The sequence below is a fragment of the Pinus tabuliformis genome, chromosome 2_2 (assembly GCF_031772625.1).
Source record: "Pinus tabuliformis cultivar Carrire ecotype Pingquan chromosome 2_2, CPIR1, whole genome shotgun sequence".
Taxonomy (NCBI): domain Eukaryota; kingdom Viridiplantae; phylum Streptophyta; class Pinopsida; order Pinales; family Pinaceae; genus Pinus; species Pinus tabuliformis.
This window is the reverse complement of record NC_142300.1, coordinates 594,618,150-594,634,857: the sequence shown is the minus strand read 5'-3', so window position 1 is coordinate 594,634,857 and position 16,708 is coordinate 594,618,150. Positions and strand designations below refer to the sequence as shown.

Sequence of the window (16,708 nt, the reverse complement as noted above, 5' to 3'; positions counted from 1 at the left end):
TAGAAACTGTCATGGGGGGAAAACCGCAAGATGAGGATGATATCATTGAAAATTTAATTCAGAATCCACCCCCCAGTACCTTGCCATTAGAAGATATAGTGAAAGAAACCCAAGACAATCCCTTAACTGATCTCTGTGTGGCTGACCCAACCTCTCTCCATGTTAAGAATATAGAGTTCAGCCCAGAAAGAACCTTGAAAATCAATCCATCCCTATCCACTTCCTAGGAGAAGGAGTTGTGCAGCTTATTGAGAAAACATTTATATGCCTTTGTCTGGAGTTATAAGGAAATGAAGGGAGTGCACCCTTCAGTATGTACTCATCATATATACATTAAGGAAGATTGAAAACCAGTCATGCAGCCTCAAAGGAGGATGAACCCAGCCCTTAAAGACATTTTTAAGGAAGAATTGCAAAAATTACTTGATGCAGGATTCATCTACCCCATCTATGACAGTGAATGGGTCTCTCCTTTGGTGCTAGTGCCAAAGAAAAATGGTAAGTGGAGAATCTGTGTCGACTATTGGGAACTGAACAAAGCCACCAAAAAGGACCATTTTCCTTTGCCTTTCATGAATCAAGTGTTAGATGGTCTGGCGGGGAAAAGTTTTTATCCTTCCTAGATGGGTTTAGCAGGTACAATTAGATTCAAATCAGCTTAGAAGACCAGGATAATACCACTTTCACTTGTCCTTGGGGTACCTTTGCATATTAGGTCCTTCCTTTTGGTTTGTGCAATGCTCCAACCACTTTCCAAAGAGCATTATTGAGTATATTTTTTGAACTGGTTCATGATGCAGTGGAAATCTATATGGATGATTTTACTCCTTATGGTTTTGACTTTCAAGACACTTTATCTAACTTAGGAAAGGTTTTGGACAAGTGTATTGAAATGAACCTGTCCCTCAGTCTGGAAAAATGTGAAATTTTTGATGACTGAAGGGACCGTGCTAGGTCATGCAATATCTCAACAAGGATTGCAGGTGGACCCCAACAAAATTGCCATTATCTAAAGGGTCCCACCTCCTCAAAAGGTGAGAGATGTTAGAAGTTTCCTAGGCTTAGTTGGATATTACCAAAGATTCATTAAAGATTTCAACAATCTAGCCTCTCCGTAGTTTGGTCTTTTGGAAAAATATGTCGAATTTATTTGGTCAGAAAACTGTCAAGAAGCCTTAGATACCTTGAAGAGTAAACTTGTGACTGCCCCAGTTTTGAGAGGCCCAAACTGGACCCTACCTTTCCACATTCACACAGATGTATCGAAAAAAGCAATAGGAGTAGCCTTAGGACAAATTGATGAAAATTTACCTTATGCCATATACTTTATACGAAAAAATTTGTCAAAGGCAGAGTTAAACTACACAGTGACTGAGAAGGAACTCCTAGCTATAGTGCATTCCTTAAACAAATTCAGACATTATATCATAGGCTATCAAACCTTCATGCACACTAATCATGCTGTGATTAGATATTTAATGAAAAAACCGGATGTAAATGCTCGCATTCTTAGATGGTTGCTTTTACTTCAGCAGTTTGATCTGACCATTGTTGATAAGCCTAGTAAAGAAAATGTTGTTGCTGACTTTTTTTCTAGAGTAAATTTTCCTGTAGGTAAAGAAGGAATGGTGGATGATCAAATGCCAGATGAACACCTATTTTTTATATCAGTACTCTCTCCATGGTTTGCTGATATAACAAACTACTTGGTTTCAGCACAGTTTCCACCACACCTATCCTTAAAGGAGAAGAGCAAGATAGTGAGGAAAAGCACCCCTTTCACCTAGATTGGGGGCAATCTCTTCAAACTTGGCCCAGATCAGATCTTGAGAAGATGTGTCAGGGAGGAGGAAGTTTTTGACATTCTCGTGACCTGTCATGACGGGCCTTGTGGAGGCCATTTTCAGCAAAGAGGACTGCCTTCAAAATATTGCAAGTAGGCTACTATTGGCCCACTCTTCATCAAGATGTGAGGAGATACACCATCCAATGTGGTCGATGTCAAAGGATGGGGAAACCTACTTTAAAGGATGAGATGCCCATGCAACCTCAAGTGACCTTCGAGCCATTTGAGAAGTGGGGCATGGACTTTGTGGGTTTTATCAACCCTCCTTTGAAACAAAAGCAATACATCATTATGTGCACTGATTATCTGACAAAGTGGGTAGAAACAAAAGCAATCAAAGCACCAACAGAAGAAAAAGTAGCTGAGTTTTTGAGAGAAAACATATTCTATAAGTTCAAGTATCCAAGAGAATTGGTCACAGATCAAGGCAATCAGTTCACTTCCAATTTGATCAAATACCTGCTCACACATCATAAAATCAAGCACAGGACTTCCACCCCTTACCATCCACAAGCCAATGGGCAGGTGGAAGACACTAACAGAGCTTTGAAAGGAATTCTGACCAAGGTAGTGAGCAGCAGCAGAAAAGATTGGGCAGATAGATTAGTTGAGGCCACTTGGGCCTACAACACAACATGGAAGACCACCACGGGGTTCACACCCTATGAACTGGTCTATGGAAAGAAGGCTTTACTGTCAATAGAATTTTAATTCAATACACTAAGGATGGTAGCTCAGCTGGACCTAGACCTCAATGGATTGGATGAACAAAGATTGCAGGCCCTTCTCCACATAGAGGTAGTTCATCTTCAGAGGAAGATATGGCAAGACAAAAATACCAAGGAGAAGCAGTTCCAAGAGGGAGATTGGGCACTGCTCTATGACTCAAGGTATAAAGACTTCAAAGGCAAGCTAAGGACAAGATGGCTAAGACCCTACACTGTGGAAAAGTGCAATGATAATGGTTCAGTTTTGATCAGAACCATTGATGAGGAAGCCATCCCCATGCTTGTCAATGGACATAGGTTGAAAATTTACAAGAAGCCCCTCTCCAAGCGAGAGTTCATTGAAGATCTGAATAAGACAGTGATGATAGTGGAGCATGTCTTAGCCTCCACTTCACCCACTCACTGAAGAAAACAAAAATAATGATAATAATAATAATAATAATAATAATAATAACAACAACAAGGACTCAAGTGAAAACCTCCATGAGGCGCTTGAGTCCCATCCTTGGGTTGAAAACCTCTTCTGAGGTGGCCCGGTGATGCCAAAAAAAAAAGAGAATAAGATCCATGGGTGAAAACCTCCCTTGGAGGTGCCCAGGGTAAGCAATCAGGGTGAAAACCTCCTTGAGGCGCCCTAGTTGTCTTTAAAAAAAAAAACAGAGAAAAGAAGAAAAAGAAAATTGAATTTTAATGTGCATTGCAGGTTGCAGGAGGACCACAAGGAGCAAGGGAAGATGCCACAAAGCCTATTTCATCTCCTCCACACTCTTCTCCATCATTTCTGACCTTTCTTCCACCCCACTATGTTTTTTTCTAGAAACTGTGTGTTCTACAGGAGGCTCCTGTAGAAATCACAGAGAGCCAGAAATGGTTCCAAAAAGTAGTTTGAGGGGCTAGGAAGTTTCATGAAGAGCATGTGGACCCTCCTACAACTATCCACCCTCCTTGCCATCCACTCGACACCTGCATCACATCATCATCATCATTTTTTTCCTTCCTATCACAGAAAAACACAGAAACCAGTTTTTAGAAAAAAACAAAAGAAATAAAGGGAGAAGCACCTCAAATCTCACCTGCAGCTTATCTAGTACCTCTCCATCTCCATCAACATCTCTGCCACCATCCTCACAACTCCCAATGCAAAAAATCAGCTAAAATTTTAAAGGGAGAAGCAGCTACAGGAGCTCTTGTGGGAATTCCTGTAGCAACTGATCCCATTAAAATCAAGCCACAGCAACAAAAGAAGTGAAACCATGGGATTGAAGGAGACATCTGCAGCTTAGATACAGCCAAAGGATACTTGCACAAGACACATAGCCACACATCAGACAGTAGAGAGCATGCAGCAAAGGAAACACACGCATGAAACAAAGGAAATACAAGCATGCAACAACAAAAGGAACCAAAATACCTCACAACACATACATTCGACTCACAGGTAAGTGACTAACCCTCTCTTTTGTTGCATCTATGTAATTGAAAGATATGCATAAGCGAATGAGATGGTTAGGGTTGAATGAGAAAAGGTGGCCAGTTAACTGCCCACCCTCATCCAGTTGATTGCACTCATCCGAAGATGCCACCACAAATGCGCATGGTCAACTCAGAGAAAGATCCCAAGGATAGGTAGTGGAGGGTTTGTAAACTCTGATGCAATGATGAGAGGTGATTGTGGGAAAGAGCCATGATGATAGGGCAAGTGGGGAACAATGGTCCAAATATGGCAACGTACATTTTTGCCAGCTCACCCCATCACTGGAAATATCTAAATGAAGAAATAAGTACCCTTTCCACCCACTGTCACACCTTCAAAACCTTCAAAACTGCTCTCAGAATCCTCCTGTAGACCTCCTGTAGACCTATTGTAGATCCCCTAGAGCCTCCTGTAGATTTTCCTGTAGGCTTCCTTTTGAAGACCGATTGTAGGAAAAGCCTCCAGAAGGCTACCTGAGACCTCCTAGGACCCATCTACACCTTCCTACATCCTCTCAAGTCCTGAAACCGCCCTCCATCGCCACCTAATCGCTGCCAAATTCACAAACAAATAAATTACATTCATGACAATTTCATATAAAAATACATAAAAATCCAAAAAGATGTTTTTTTCTCATTTCCTTCTAGAAATAGCTTGAATCTATGTTTTTCACTTCCTTGAGTAGGTAATGGCATACATTTCATGGTTTTCATGTTTCTTTCTGCAAAAGTATGATTAGTTGGTCAATTAGGGTTTTCTAGGTTTACTTTACATTTCAATATTTTTCCTTTCTGCAAGTAGATTAGCTTATGTAGAGTAAGCTTTCCTTTATTTCATCACATATAGGGCTTCTTCTGGAATCCATAGAAGTTGGCTTGAGCTCATAGTGATCTTGTGCCAATTGACCAAGTGACAACCTATAGTGAGAACTAGTACTTGTGCATACAACACCGTCGCTTCCAAGTTTGTTACGAACTACTGGGTTGATAAAATTAAAGTAGGAAGCCCAGTAGTTGCAGCATTATTGTTGCAATACTGGTGCTCACCAATTTTCTCCCAAAGATGAACACATCTCTCTCTTCTACCCAAATGCTAATGCTAGAATACTCTTATAATCAAGTTATCTCCACTCAAAACCATCCCAAGCTAAGTTACATGAGAGGCTACTTCCACACACTAGCAAAAACTTTCTACCCTTACTGTTGAATTCTTGGATTCTGGAGCTAGCTGATCTCAGTCATGGAGGAAGTATTTATAGGAGGAGGAGCTTCCATAAAATATGGGAGAGAGAGCTTACCTCTTTGAGAGGTTGCACAAAATGTGGAACAACCATCCCAAAGGAGAGATGTGAGCTCATCTGATCCAACAAACAACCCTAGGATCGCCCATGAAGTTGTTATAATTCAAAGCTTCGACGAGTTGTTTAAAAAACTTGCCAAAAGTAGCTCATCATTGATGCAAGACACAGACAGAGTGAAGAGTTCACTAGGGCTAGTGCAATCTTGGCCATCTTCATGGGTGCAACAACTGTTGTCCCGCGACGACCCAAAAACAAAAGTAAAAAAAGGTCTGCTCTAGGAGAAGTAAACTGAAATATTCTTCCTGAGATGATAAGGAAGACTTTGACACATAGTTCGCAACATGACACAAGGCAGATGTCAATAACACAGATCGACAATGTCTGAAATCAGGGAACGCGGGGTCAGTGACAAATTACTGTGTAACAATGAGAATGAGAAGAAGAAGATACATTTAGTGCATAACCAGAACAAGATGCTTGAAAAACACATGCATAAAGTGTTATTCCTGAAGATGAAGTTGAAGTTAAAGAGTGCTCCAAATGGATGTTATGATTCTTAATTTCTGCTTCCAAGGCTTCCATCTTCTTAAAGAATTTGGATTCTAAGTGGTCATCATGATTACAAAAGTTGGAATGTCTATCAGTCTTCTTCCATTTGTTTTTAGTCGCCTTATCATTTTGTTGAGTTGATTTTTTATTTTGAGATTGAAATTTCTTAGGACCCTTGTTTGGTTTAGGACCATTATTTTTAGGATGCTGCTTCTTAGGATTCTTTGAATTTGGTTGTTGTTGGGATGCTAAGGCTTTCTTAGAAGAGTTTCCAGTAGTAAGAAGACTAATATGTAAGAGTTTTTCTTGTTCTCTTATTAAATAATCATAAAAGGCATCAAAAGAGGGGGACTTGTAGGCTTGTCCTTGAGAAATAAAGGTTTCTCTAGTAGAATGGAAGTTGGAAACAAAGACAGAGTAGGCTAGTCCTAACTCAGTAAGAATGGAAGGTGGAAACAAAGATAGAGTAGGCTAGTCCTAACTCAGTAAGAATGGAATAGATAAGGCTACCATCTTCTTTATTAACCTTAACACCTTCCAAGAGAAGTATAAGGGTCTTGAACTTGGACAATAAATCTTCAATGGAAGAAAAATTATTGGAGTCCAATGCAAGCAACTCATTTTCGAGTTTATGGGCTCTAATATCATTTTTAATTCTAAAAACTTTATTGAGTTGTTTCATTGCTTCATCGCGGGTATCAATTTCTGTAATATGGAATCTAAGGTTTGGAGAAATAGATATCCCTATCAACCCACATGCTTGATCTTGCTTACTTTCCCATTTGGCTTGCTTATCTTCATCTTTAATTTTAGACTTTTGGCCTGAGGCTATTCTATAAATACCTTTACTTCTAAGTAAATCCACAATGTAGGATAGCCATTGGAAGTAGTTGGTGTTGTCAAGAATAACTAGGCATGGACTTTCCATTGTAAAAGAAACAGAAGCTGAAGATGCTAAAACTTAGTGTTCAATGGAAAGATCTCAAAAAATTGGGCCAAATCAAAACAAACAACTCTAAAAAAATATTCTAGATGAAGAAGTTATGGCTTTTTGAAGAAATGTTGTTGAAGATGCCAACGAACTACATGAATGTTGGGAAGTGAATGATAGTGTTATATTAACCACCCCACCCCCCCAACCTTTCCAAACTTAATCTAATTAACTTACTTTTAAAAAAAGATTACTTTATGTGACTCACTTTTATAAATAAGAGAAAGTCACTTTTACAATGGTACTTTATGAACTATCCACTAAATTGTAACTTAAATAAAAGATACAGTGACTTTAGAATTATAAGTGAATCACTTTTTATAATGGGTGAGAACACTTTTACATAAAATAACTCTAAAACATATGGTACATGTGTTTTTTGAAAAAGTAACTCAACAAAAAAAAAAGACTTGAATGCAAGAACTGTATTCTCATAAACTAATTTTGGACCAAGTGAGGTAGTTTAAAAGGTTAGTAATTTTTGGAAAAGAAGAAGGTTTCTTTTTGGGGCTTACTTAAACTTTGGAGTGCGTGCTTACTTGAAAAATCCATTTTTTCCTACAAAACAAAAAAAAAACCACACAAACCAAAACGAACACACAAAAGTGATCCAAGCCTTATGACTTTAAGTTAGATTTGCCCAGAAACTATGTATTTTCCTCAATGTTTTTGGTTTTCCTAGATCACATGGAGGCACGATGGAAAAGAGCAAACACATGAGAAAAATCATTTCTTTCTATTTCTGATTTGCCCAGATCGAACAGAGTCGCGAGGCAAAGATCATATGCAGAAATGAAAGGTATAGATCTGGTAATAAAAAGCAGAGAGATAAATAAATTGAAATAAACAGAGAGATAAATAACTAAAATTGAAAATAAAGATTGCATACCTCTAGATATTAAAAGTCATGTAGCTAGGGCTACTGGAAAACGTTTCCGTGTAACAAAAGGGGTTCCTCACTGGAACAAATGCTCGTAATAGAATAGAGCAATCTTCTTGCCCCAAAAGCGGTCAGAAACAGTAGATCTAGGAAACGATAGTCAGATGTAGTTGTACCGGCTTCGAATTTGGATCACAAACAGATGCGGTCCTCGAATAGCTCTGATACCATGTAGGAATTTATAGGGCAAGTTCCTTAGATAGAACACGAAAGGACACCGCTCACAAACAAATCACATATCAATACACCAATATTCTTGACGTGGTTAAAACCCTCAAAGAGAGAAACAGTCCATGGCCTAAGCCAATGCAACCACTTCACGGAATTTATTAATGTAAAAGAAAGAAAATTGACATAAGCTTCTCTCATGAATGGTCCCCTAACAAATGAACCTACATTCTCTTTAAATAGAGATCATGGACCAATAGGGCGTTAAGCCATGGATCAAGTGTCGATAATACTGAGGAGAGAATGAACTGTCGGACCACTTCATGTCTAGAACATATCGTGAAGGTTAGATTGTAAGTTACAAAAACTACATACTAAAGAAACATACTTTACTTAACTATAAACTAGACCAAGTTGTACTTAATTATTCCCTATGTGTTGGAATATCCTAACAATAATTTATAACCATATTGAGAACTTGATCTTTATATAAATTTCCCTTTTATTCCATAATTTTTTATAGCTTTTAAATATATATTTTAGAAAACTATAGATTCCATGGGGAATATCTCCAAAAGTGTAGAAAATCAAGATCTCAAATTTTTACCCCTTTTACTTTTCTATTTCTCCTAAATCACCTCAAAATTTCACTCTCTAAAACTATGATAAAAAAATTACAATGAAACTTATAATGTGACTTGTTTGCGACTAATTGTAAAATTAGTCACAAACCCTATATTCCATAAGATATATCTCTAAAACTCTAGCGAACTAGAACTCGAAACTTGTATCATGTGTACTATGATATTTGATCTCAATATCCTCAAAATTTAACTATTTGAAACTTCCTTGAAAGAAATTTATAGCAAAATGTCCAAGCTAACTCATTTGAAGAAGCAAAACCCTAGAATCATAACTATGATACCAAATCTTATGATCTAAATACCTAAATAACTAGAATTCACACTATGTACACCAATATGAGTGTGGAACAAAATTCTATTACAAATAAGAGAGATGTGTTACATAGTAAATCCTTAAGTAATAGGAGAATATCCTCCAAATAACCAAGTGCATTCATACATCTAAATTACCTCTCCCTAATCATCCACACATTGCACATGTGCCCCCTTCATTACTAAGCCGACCCTATAACATATATATTTACACACTACATGTATCTTTAGCCCATATATACCTCCACTCGGGGTCATAACATATACTTTTAACCCAATATATGCTCCCCTTTGGGTCATAACCAATGACCCTAACAAAATAAAGCTACGATGAAATGGCCAATTCTTAAACACTTGAAAAATATTGGATGATTCTGAATATTCATGGTATATTACTATAAAATTTTCAAGAATTGTGGTTGAATAACAATACCTTTCACAATGTTATTGAAAAATGAGGCATTTTATTGGACTCAAGAAGCAACCTGTTAAACAATACATGGCGGAGAAAAAATAGGAAAGATAAACATTAGATTAATTTTCTTATTCACAATGATACATATTTATAATACATAGGAGTGACCCTTGGTTTCATATTCCAAGTGGTCCCTTGGACTACTTTTGGTTGTTCAGCTTCCACACCAACCCTTAGAGGATTAGGTGTCCAACATTCCCCCCCTTAATCCATAGGGTTATGTATGAGTCCAAGAATAGAGTTGTAATACAAAATGTGCAAAAAAGCATGGCAACACTAGGTTGAATGTGCTCTCTGAAATGTTGGTATAAAGGGCAGTGGTTTAAGGATGATCACCAACACTGGAACGCTTAGTGCAGTTTCTAGAACTATTCCAAGTCTGGCATGAAGCTCAGGTCTTCTGCTAGAGGAAGTGCTCCTGATGTTTTGAAGAGGGAAACCTTCAACCATGAAAGGGAGGTCTCACCCCGCATAAAAGGGAGAACCTCAACCTGAAAAGGGAGGTCTCAACCTGTGATGGTTTAAGGATGACCAACAACTCTAGAATGCTTAATGCAATTCTTGGAACTCTTCTGAAACTGGAAAGAAGCTGAAGTCTTCTGCTAGAGGAAGTGTTCTTGATTCTTTGAAGAGGTATCACCGACTAAAGGCATGCTCAGGGGCATCTTTGTCTCTGGATACAACTCTGAATCTGGTGTGGCAGGTTGTGGCTCAGGCTTGCTTGATGTGTCTTTGAAGCTTGTAGATGACCATCATCCCCCCCCCCCCCTTGTCAGATACAAGGCGAGAATATGAAGAGATCTCAACTGCAAGGCTTTTCAATATTCGAGAACAAATCCTGTTGTATGAGCAAAATATGTTCTTGGCTATTGAATCCCATTTCCAAGAAGCGATCCATCCAAGGTGAATCATTTTTCTTGCAGGGTGTTTGTTTTTGAAGCATCTGTTTGAATAATGACTAGTTTTATGACAATGCTTACATGGACGAAGATCAAAACGGTGATCTTTTATATGGCCAACTCGGTCACAGTGTTGGCATTTCACAATCTGTTGTTGTTGCTGTGGAAGAGGAGCAGAATCTGGAACACTTGAAGGTGAATTTTCATGAAGTAATCCAGCATTTTGAAATTGATTTTGGCTTGGAGTAGTTTGGAATATGAAAAGACATGTCCTTGTCATATCCAAGACCAATTCTGTGCTTGTTTTGGACAAGCACTTCCCAAGGTCTGATGATGGGCTTGGGAAGTGCAGACTGAAATTTTGCATCTGCCTGTGACTTTGCTACTTCATTGGGCATTGGATATGAATTTGTAACATTATTGACTTGCTATTTATGGGATTCTGTTTCATTTTTCTGAACAAAAACATATTCATAATGACGACTCCATTGTTGTAATTCTGCTTGCTGTAGCTGAGATTCAAGCTGCAAAAAGTCTACCTTCTCCTGTGTATACTGCAAACATGTTTTAATATCACAGAGAATGTTCTTGTTGATGTTCACTGTGTCATGTTCAGTGGAATGTATTAGATTATTCAGTAATTCTAATACATCATCAATTTTAGCCATTTTTCAAACAACTCAAGATTCAACTACAACAAAGGTATTCAAGTAGCTTTTCTTTTCATAAGCTGGAGAGAAATTAATAATATTGGCTTGGATAAAAGCCTTTATACCATCAAAATTTGTAGTGATGAGGCTATCTCTCTAGCCCTAGCTTCACAGGTTTTAGTCTCAGAAGAAGCAAAGCAACTAGTGAAAATGCGATCTTAAAGCAAGAGAACCACATGTGTTTTCACAATATCTAGGCAATAAAAGCTTATGCAACTATAAGTGGAGGAAAATCAAGGTAGTTTGCCTGAGTCAAAGATGAGCACAACCCTTGAAAATCTGTTTCAGCCATCCCGTCAACGAAATTTCTGCTGACAGTCTAAGGAAGACATCGATTCTAGTTAGTTTCAACGTAGACTATGTAAAAGCCCTCACTTAACTAGAATGACTTCATTTCAAGAGATAACTCCTCCTCTTCGCCAGGAGTTTGGCAGCAACAATAATCTGATCACTCGGTCTGATGGTAACGAACGTTGCACCCTACAGCTCGGTGCCACTGGAAAGCTCCAAAGTCGGGGCATACCTCAATTTCATATTCAGGACCGGGACTTGTGTTCTATTCGAAGATGGCGAAGCTGGCAGTGCCCTTTTGGTGCTTAGCAGCGATTTGAAACACGATTTTGCCATTTGTTGAAGAGTCGAAGAGATTTTCGACTGGTTGGAGTTCCTAAGTTTGGGAAAATATGGATAAGCAATCCACAATGCAACACATGTCGATTCAGTACGATGTAACGCCTTATCAGGCTGCGCAGAAGTTGCTCGTGTAATGTTTCCACAGCCCCAGACTTCTTCATATGTTCAAGCAGCTCACGCTTTCCCTCAGTCTGCCCATCATAATCAATTGGCCTACTAGCACCAACTTCACCAACACCAACAACAACAACTCCACCACCACTAGAAGCAGCAGATTGAGTTTTTCTGGGGCAACCAGATGCAGGGAATCGAGCAATCTATGGATTTCAAAAATCACATCCTCCCTCTGGCGAGAAGCGAGGATGTCAGGATGCAGAAGCTTCAGTGGTTTTTTCCAAAGCCTGCGAGATGTTCATCAATGAACTTACTCTCAGGGCCTGGTTTCACACTGAAGAAAACAAGAGACGGACCCTGCAGAAGAACGATATAGCTGCGGCCATAGCTAGGACTGATATTTTTGATTTTCTGGTCGATATTGTGCCGAGGGATGAGTTGAAGGAGGATCAGGTTATCAATCTTGGAACCCCTACAGCTTCTCTCTCAGTTGGAAGCAACAGTTCTAATGCTGGTGGTGCTAATTCTTTCCCTTTTTATTATCTACCTAACCAGTTTTCTCCATGGTGGCGTTGTTCCAGCCAATTGCTATGATGGCATGAGGAAGGTCCTCGGACGTGTGATAGTTTATGAAAATGTGTCCACGTATGTCTCGAGTTCAATCTACCGCACGCTCAACCATAAAGGAAGTCAACAAAGGCGGTGCTTCAAATCACTCCAAGACAAGCATTCGAACCTTGTTAAGCAACTTCCTAGAACGAGTGATTATTCTGAATATTTTTTCTCACTCTCTACCACTCAATCACATGAATATTTTCATGAAAACTAGCTCAACCCATATCATATGACCTTCATAGGTCACGATTTCCATCAATGTAATATTCACGTTGCTTCAAACTTCAACGCGGGGGCATTGGAGTTTTTTTTACCAGCATTCAGGTGTGAATATTTTTTAATGATAACAAAGAATCCCAAAAACAGAAGCTCAGGAATGAATCAACATATACACAACATATCACATTGCTAGACGGTCACAATGTTAGACACAAAGTCTAATAAATGCATGCCTTCAACACACAAGCTAGCAATCACATAAACATTGCGTAATGTACAAAACAAACAGTCTGAAAGTTGATGAGTGGATGGAGTTCACCTCTCTGCCATCGAAGCTTCAACATTTCAGTCATCTGGACCCTCTATATCATGAGTACATATGTGATCGATATGAATGTAAAGGTTTCACATACCGATGCATACCCTGTGGTTTGAACCTCCATAAGTCCTACACTCGGGCTCCCCATTTGCTTCATGATAATCTCATAAACACCTATAGTGTAGGGTTTGAAACTGAAACTGGAAGAAATACTACAAATCGAGTTAACGGGAAGGAAAATGTGTAGTGATAGGTGACAGATTAATCACTAACAAGATTCGCTCAGGGTAAATGTAACGTTTTTGCAGGAAGGACAGTGCAGAAGGCAGAGAGGACAACTAAAATAGTGCACAAAGGGTTGAATATTTAATGGTCGAATGGAAGAGCAGCTAGTTTGAAGAATACCACACAACTAAAGGTGGGAGAAGGCCACACATCGTGGCTCTGATACCATGTTAAAAAATACATGGCGGAGGAAAAATAAGAAAGATAAACATTAGATTACTTTTCTTATTCACAATGATACATATTTATAATACATAGGAGTGACCCTTGGTTTCATATTCCAAGTGGTCCCTTGGACTCCTTTTGGTGGTTCAGCTTCCACACCAACCCTTAGAGGATTAGGTGTCCAACACAACCAAAGATTTTTTAAAAACTTAAGGGGATTATGTCTACAACTCATCTCCTCGCCATGCCAGATTTCACAAAAGCCTTAATTATGGATTTTGATTTCTTAGGGCATGACATTAGTGAATCTTAATGCAATAAAGAAGGCCCCTCTCCTTTGGAAACAATTATTGTAAGGAAAAGAACTTATGAAAACCCATTTTTGAAAAATAAATGTTGTACATACAACATGAATTGAAGAAATGACACGACCTCATTTCTATATATAGGAGTCTAAGGGGTCACAATATAATCAGAGCCTACATAACAATAATATTGTAAGGACACAACAATAATAATAGTGGGCTTCTATGGGGCACAATAATAACAATATGGGGACTATATGGGCACAACAATACAATAATGGGGTTGCACTAATAACAATAAGGGGCTACACTAGTAGTATAGGGACCTAACATGTCTCTCTCCTTCAAAAAATGTTGTCCTCAATGCTTTTGTAGTTCTGGATACTTATGTATAAAATTATCATCCTCTCATGTAGAATCTTCAGTGGATAAGTTCTTCCACTTGATGAGATACTTTGAAATTTATTGATTTTGTAGCTTGTGAGAATAATTTTGGAAAAATCACATAGAGAATCATTTGTTGACACGTTTCGAACCAAACAGTGTGGTTCATCGTCAGGACAAGTTGAAGAACAAATCTGAGCGACAAGTTAAATAGGGAATGCAGGTCCTTCCAACAACTATATTTGACCGGGCAACAGTTAAAAATGACTTCTAACGGCTAGATTTGACCAGGGACCAGGTTGATAAGGATCAAGGGGAGGGGTCAAGGTTGTTAATTTTCAAAAATCTCTTAAATAAGTTATTGAAATAAATCTATATTATTAATTTAAAATAATAATATTATTATTCTTATTATTAGTATTAATATTAAGGTAAATAATTCTATTAAGAATAATAATATACTAATATTAAAATTCTTAATCTTAGGGTAAATCCAATATTAAAATTAAAGTGACCATTGTTTAATTTGATATTAATATTATTATTATTAACTTCAAAAATAAATATTATTACTATTATTAATATTAATAATAGTCGGCTTTGGTAAATAGAGCTCCGAAGATGAACCCTAACAGCTCTCTTGCCGCCTCCCTTCCTTCGGCCGCCGTTTGGTCTCTGCTTGGCCCTGCTGAGGATGGTGATGCGCGATTCAGTCACGGAATGTTGGTCTTTTCCCTCTCTGCTGGTCTGCATGTTTTCCATTCGCATCTGAAAGCTCCCCTCACTCTCTTTTGCTCCGCTCGGGACTTTGGGGCAGCCAGATATCGGCCCTCTGCTGCTGCAACTCGTTACTGCCGCCCCCTTCAGGATGCAGACGCAGCGGCTAAGGATGATCATGCATAATTTTTTACTGCTTCTCCTCTGGCGGTGGCTCTTGGGAAGAAATCTTATGTTCTGGAAGGCTGCTCGCCACCATTGGTACCTCCTCTGTCCCCCCAGAATAGCCGATCCTCTGCACTCAATCTTCAGAATCCCTTCAACTCCCTGGATCTGCCTAGCTGGAGCATCTGGAAGCTATATTGGGTGGAATACAATGACAGATTCACTGACCTCTGGTCTCCCTCTTCATCTCCTCTTAAGCCCCTGCGGCAAGTTCAGGAAACGAAGACCATTCAAAGCACATGCCTCCTCACATCTCAGATCTGCAGGGGAAAGCGGAACTCTGACTTCTCTGCCTCGTTCCAGATACAAATCAGGCTCACCACTGGCAAAACTTTGCTACAATGGGTGAGCTCGTCGGATCTAGTGCAAGACCTCAAGCATGTTCTGGAAATCAAGCTGGGGATACCCTCTGTAGCTCAACGGCTTCTCCACGAAGGTAAACAACTTGAGGATCTTTATCCCCTTTCTTTTTACAGCATTAAAAGAGATGCCTCCATTATTTTAACCCTTCGTTTGAGAGGGGGAGCTGCTGGAAAATCATCCTCAGCTAAGGTGTTTTCATACAAAGATGCAGTCCATGCTCAAATGCCTGAGAAGACAGCTCCACCAGTTCATGCTCCCAAACCATTTTTGGTGGAAAAACTAGAGGAAACCCCCTCCATTGAAATAATGCATCCATCGCTGGATGAGCAAGCCCAAAAGTTTGCAGAGCATGCCATTATTTGCAGGTTCAATGGGCTATGGCCACGCACAACAGACCTCTACCAATGGATTCACTCTAACTAGACCAACAATTGCAAGGTTCTGTTATGCTCAAAGGGCTTCTTCATTGTAGTGTTCGCTTTCGGTGAGGACTACCAAAAAGCTTTAACTGCAGGTCCATGGTTTTGGGGCTCAGCAGGTTTATTCCTTACCCCCTGGTTCCCAGATTTTGATCCAGCTACAGCAATCATCACCAAGCTCCCCATCTGGGTCAGACTTCCTAACCTCCCGGCGCATCTATGGCATTTTGCTGTTTTCCAAGGGATCGACAATTCTCTAGGCCGCTTCCTAGACACAGACATCTCTAGAGGGGAAAAGGGCCTATACACCTTCGCCAGAATCTGTGCAGAAATAGACATGAGCAAAGGTCTCCCTGACCAGATCAATCTCAAAATTGGAGACTTCCATTGGACTCAGGCCCTGGATTACGAGAACACAGCCTTTCGCTGCCGAAACTGCCATCACACAGGGCACCTTCAGAGCTCCTGTCCCACGATGCCTGTCCACAAGAAGAAAGCCAATCCTAAGCAGAAATCCAAGAGCTGGAAGCCTCATGACCCTCCCCCCATGGATGATTTTGATTTCAGCTCGGATGAAGAGGAGGAGAATGAGGAAGAAATGGAAGCAAAACTGGCACAGGATCCGCCCTCAGCTGAGCCTGTGGACTCGTCTATCTAGCCAATCTCTCAGAAAAGGAATCATGAATCCTCTCCCTCGGATTCAGATAAGGAAACCTCTCCGTCTGCCCAGCTCAGTTTGCAAATCTTGCCAGATCAGCAATGCCCTCCTGAATGGGTCAAAGTTGGTAAAAAGAAAGGGAAAAAATGCCGAATAGTTGATTCCACCCATGTTGGGTAGAATCCTCTACTCTGCTCTTGCTCCTCTGTTCTTCTTGTTTCTTCTTGCTCAGCTCTCCTCTCTTCTTTTTT

At 39.5% G+C, this 16,708-nt stretch overlaps 1 pseudogene; it reads left to right on the top strand.

Annotated features, from left to right (window-relative positions):
- Positions 1–11,802: 11,802 nt before the first annotated feature.
- Positions 11,803–12,377, top strand: LOC149194051 (nuclear transcription factor Y subunit C-4-like; annotated as a pseudogene).
- Positions 12,378–16,708: the final 4,331 nt, after the last annotated feature.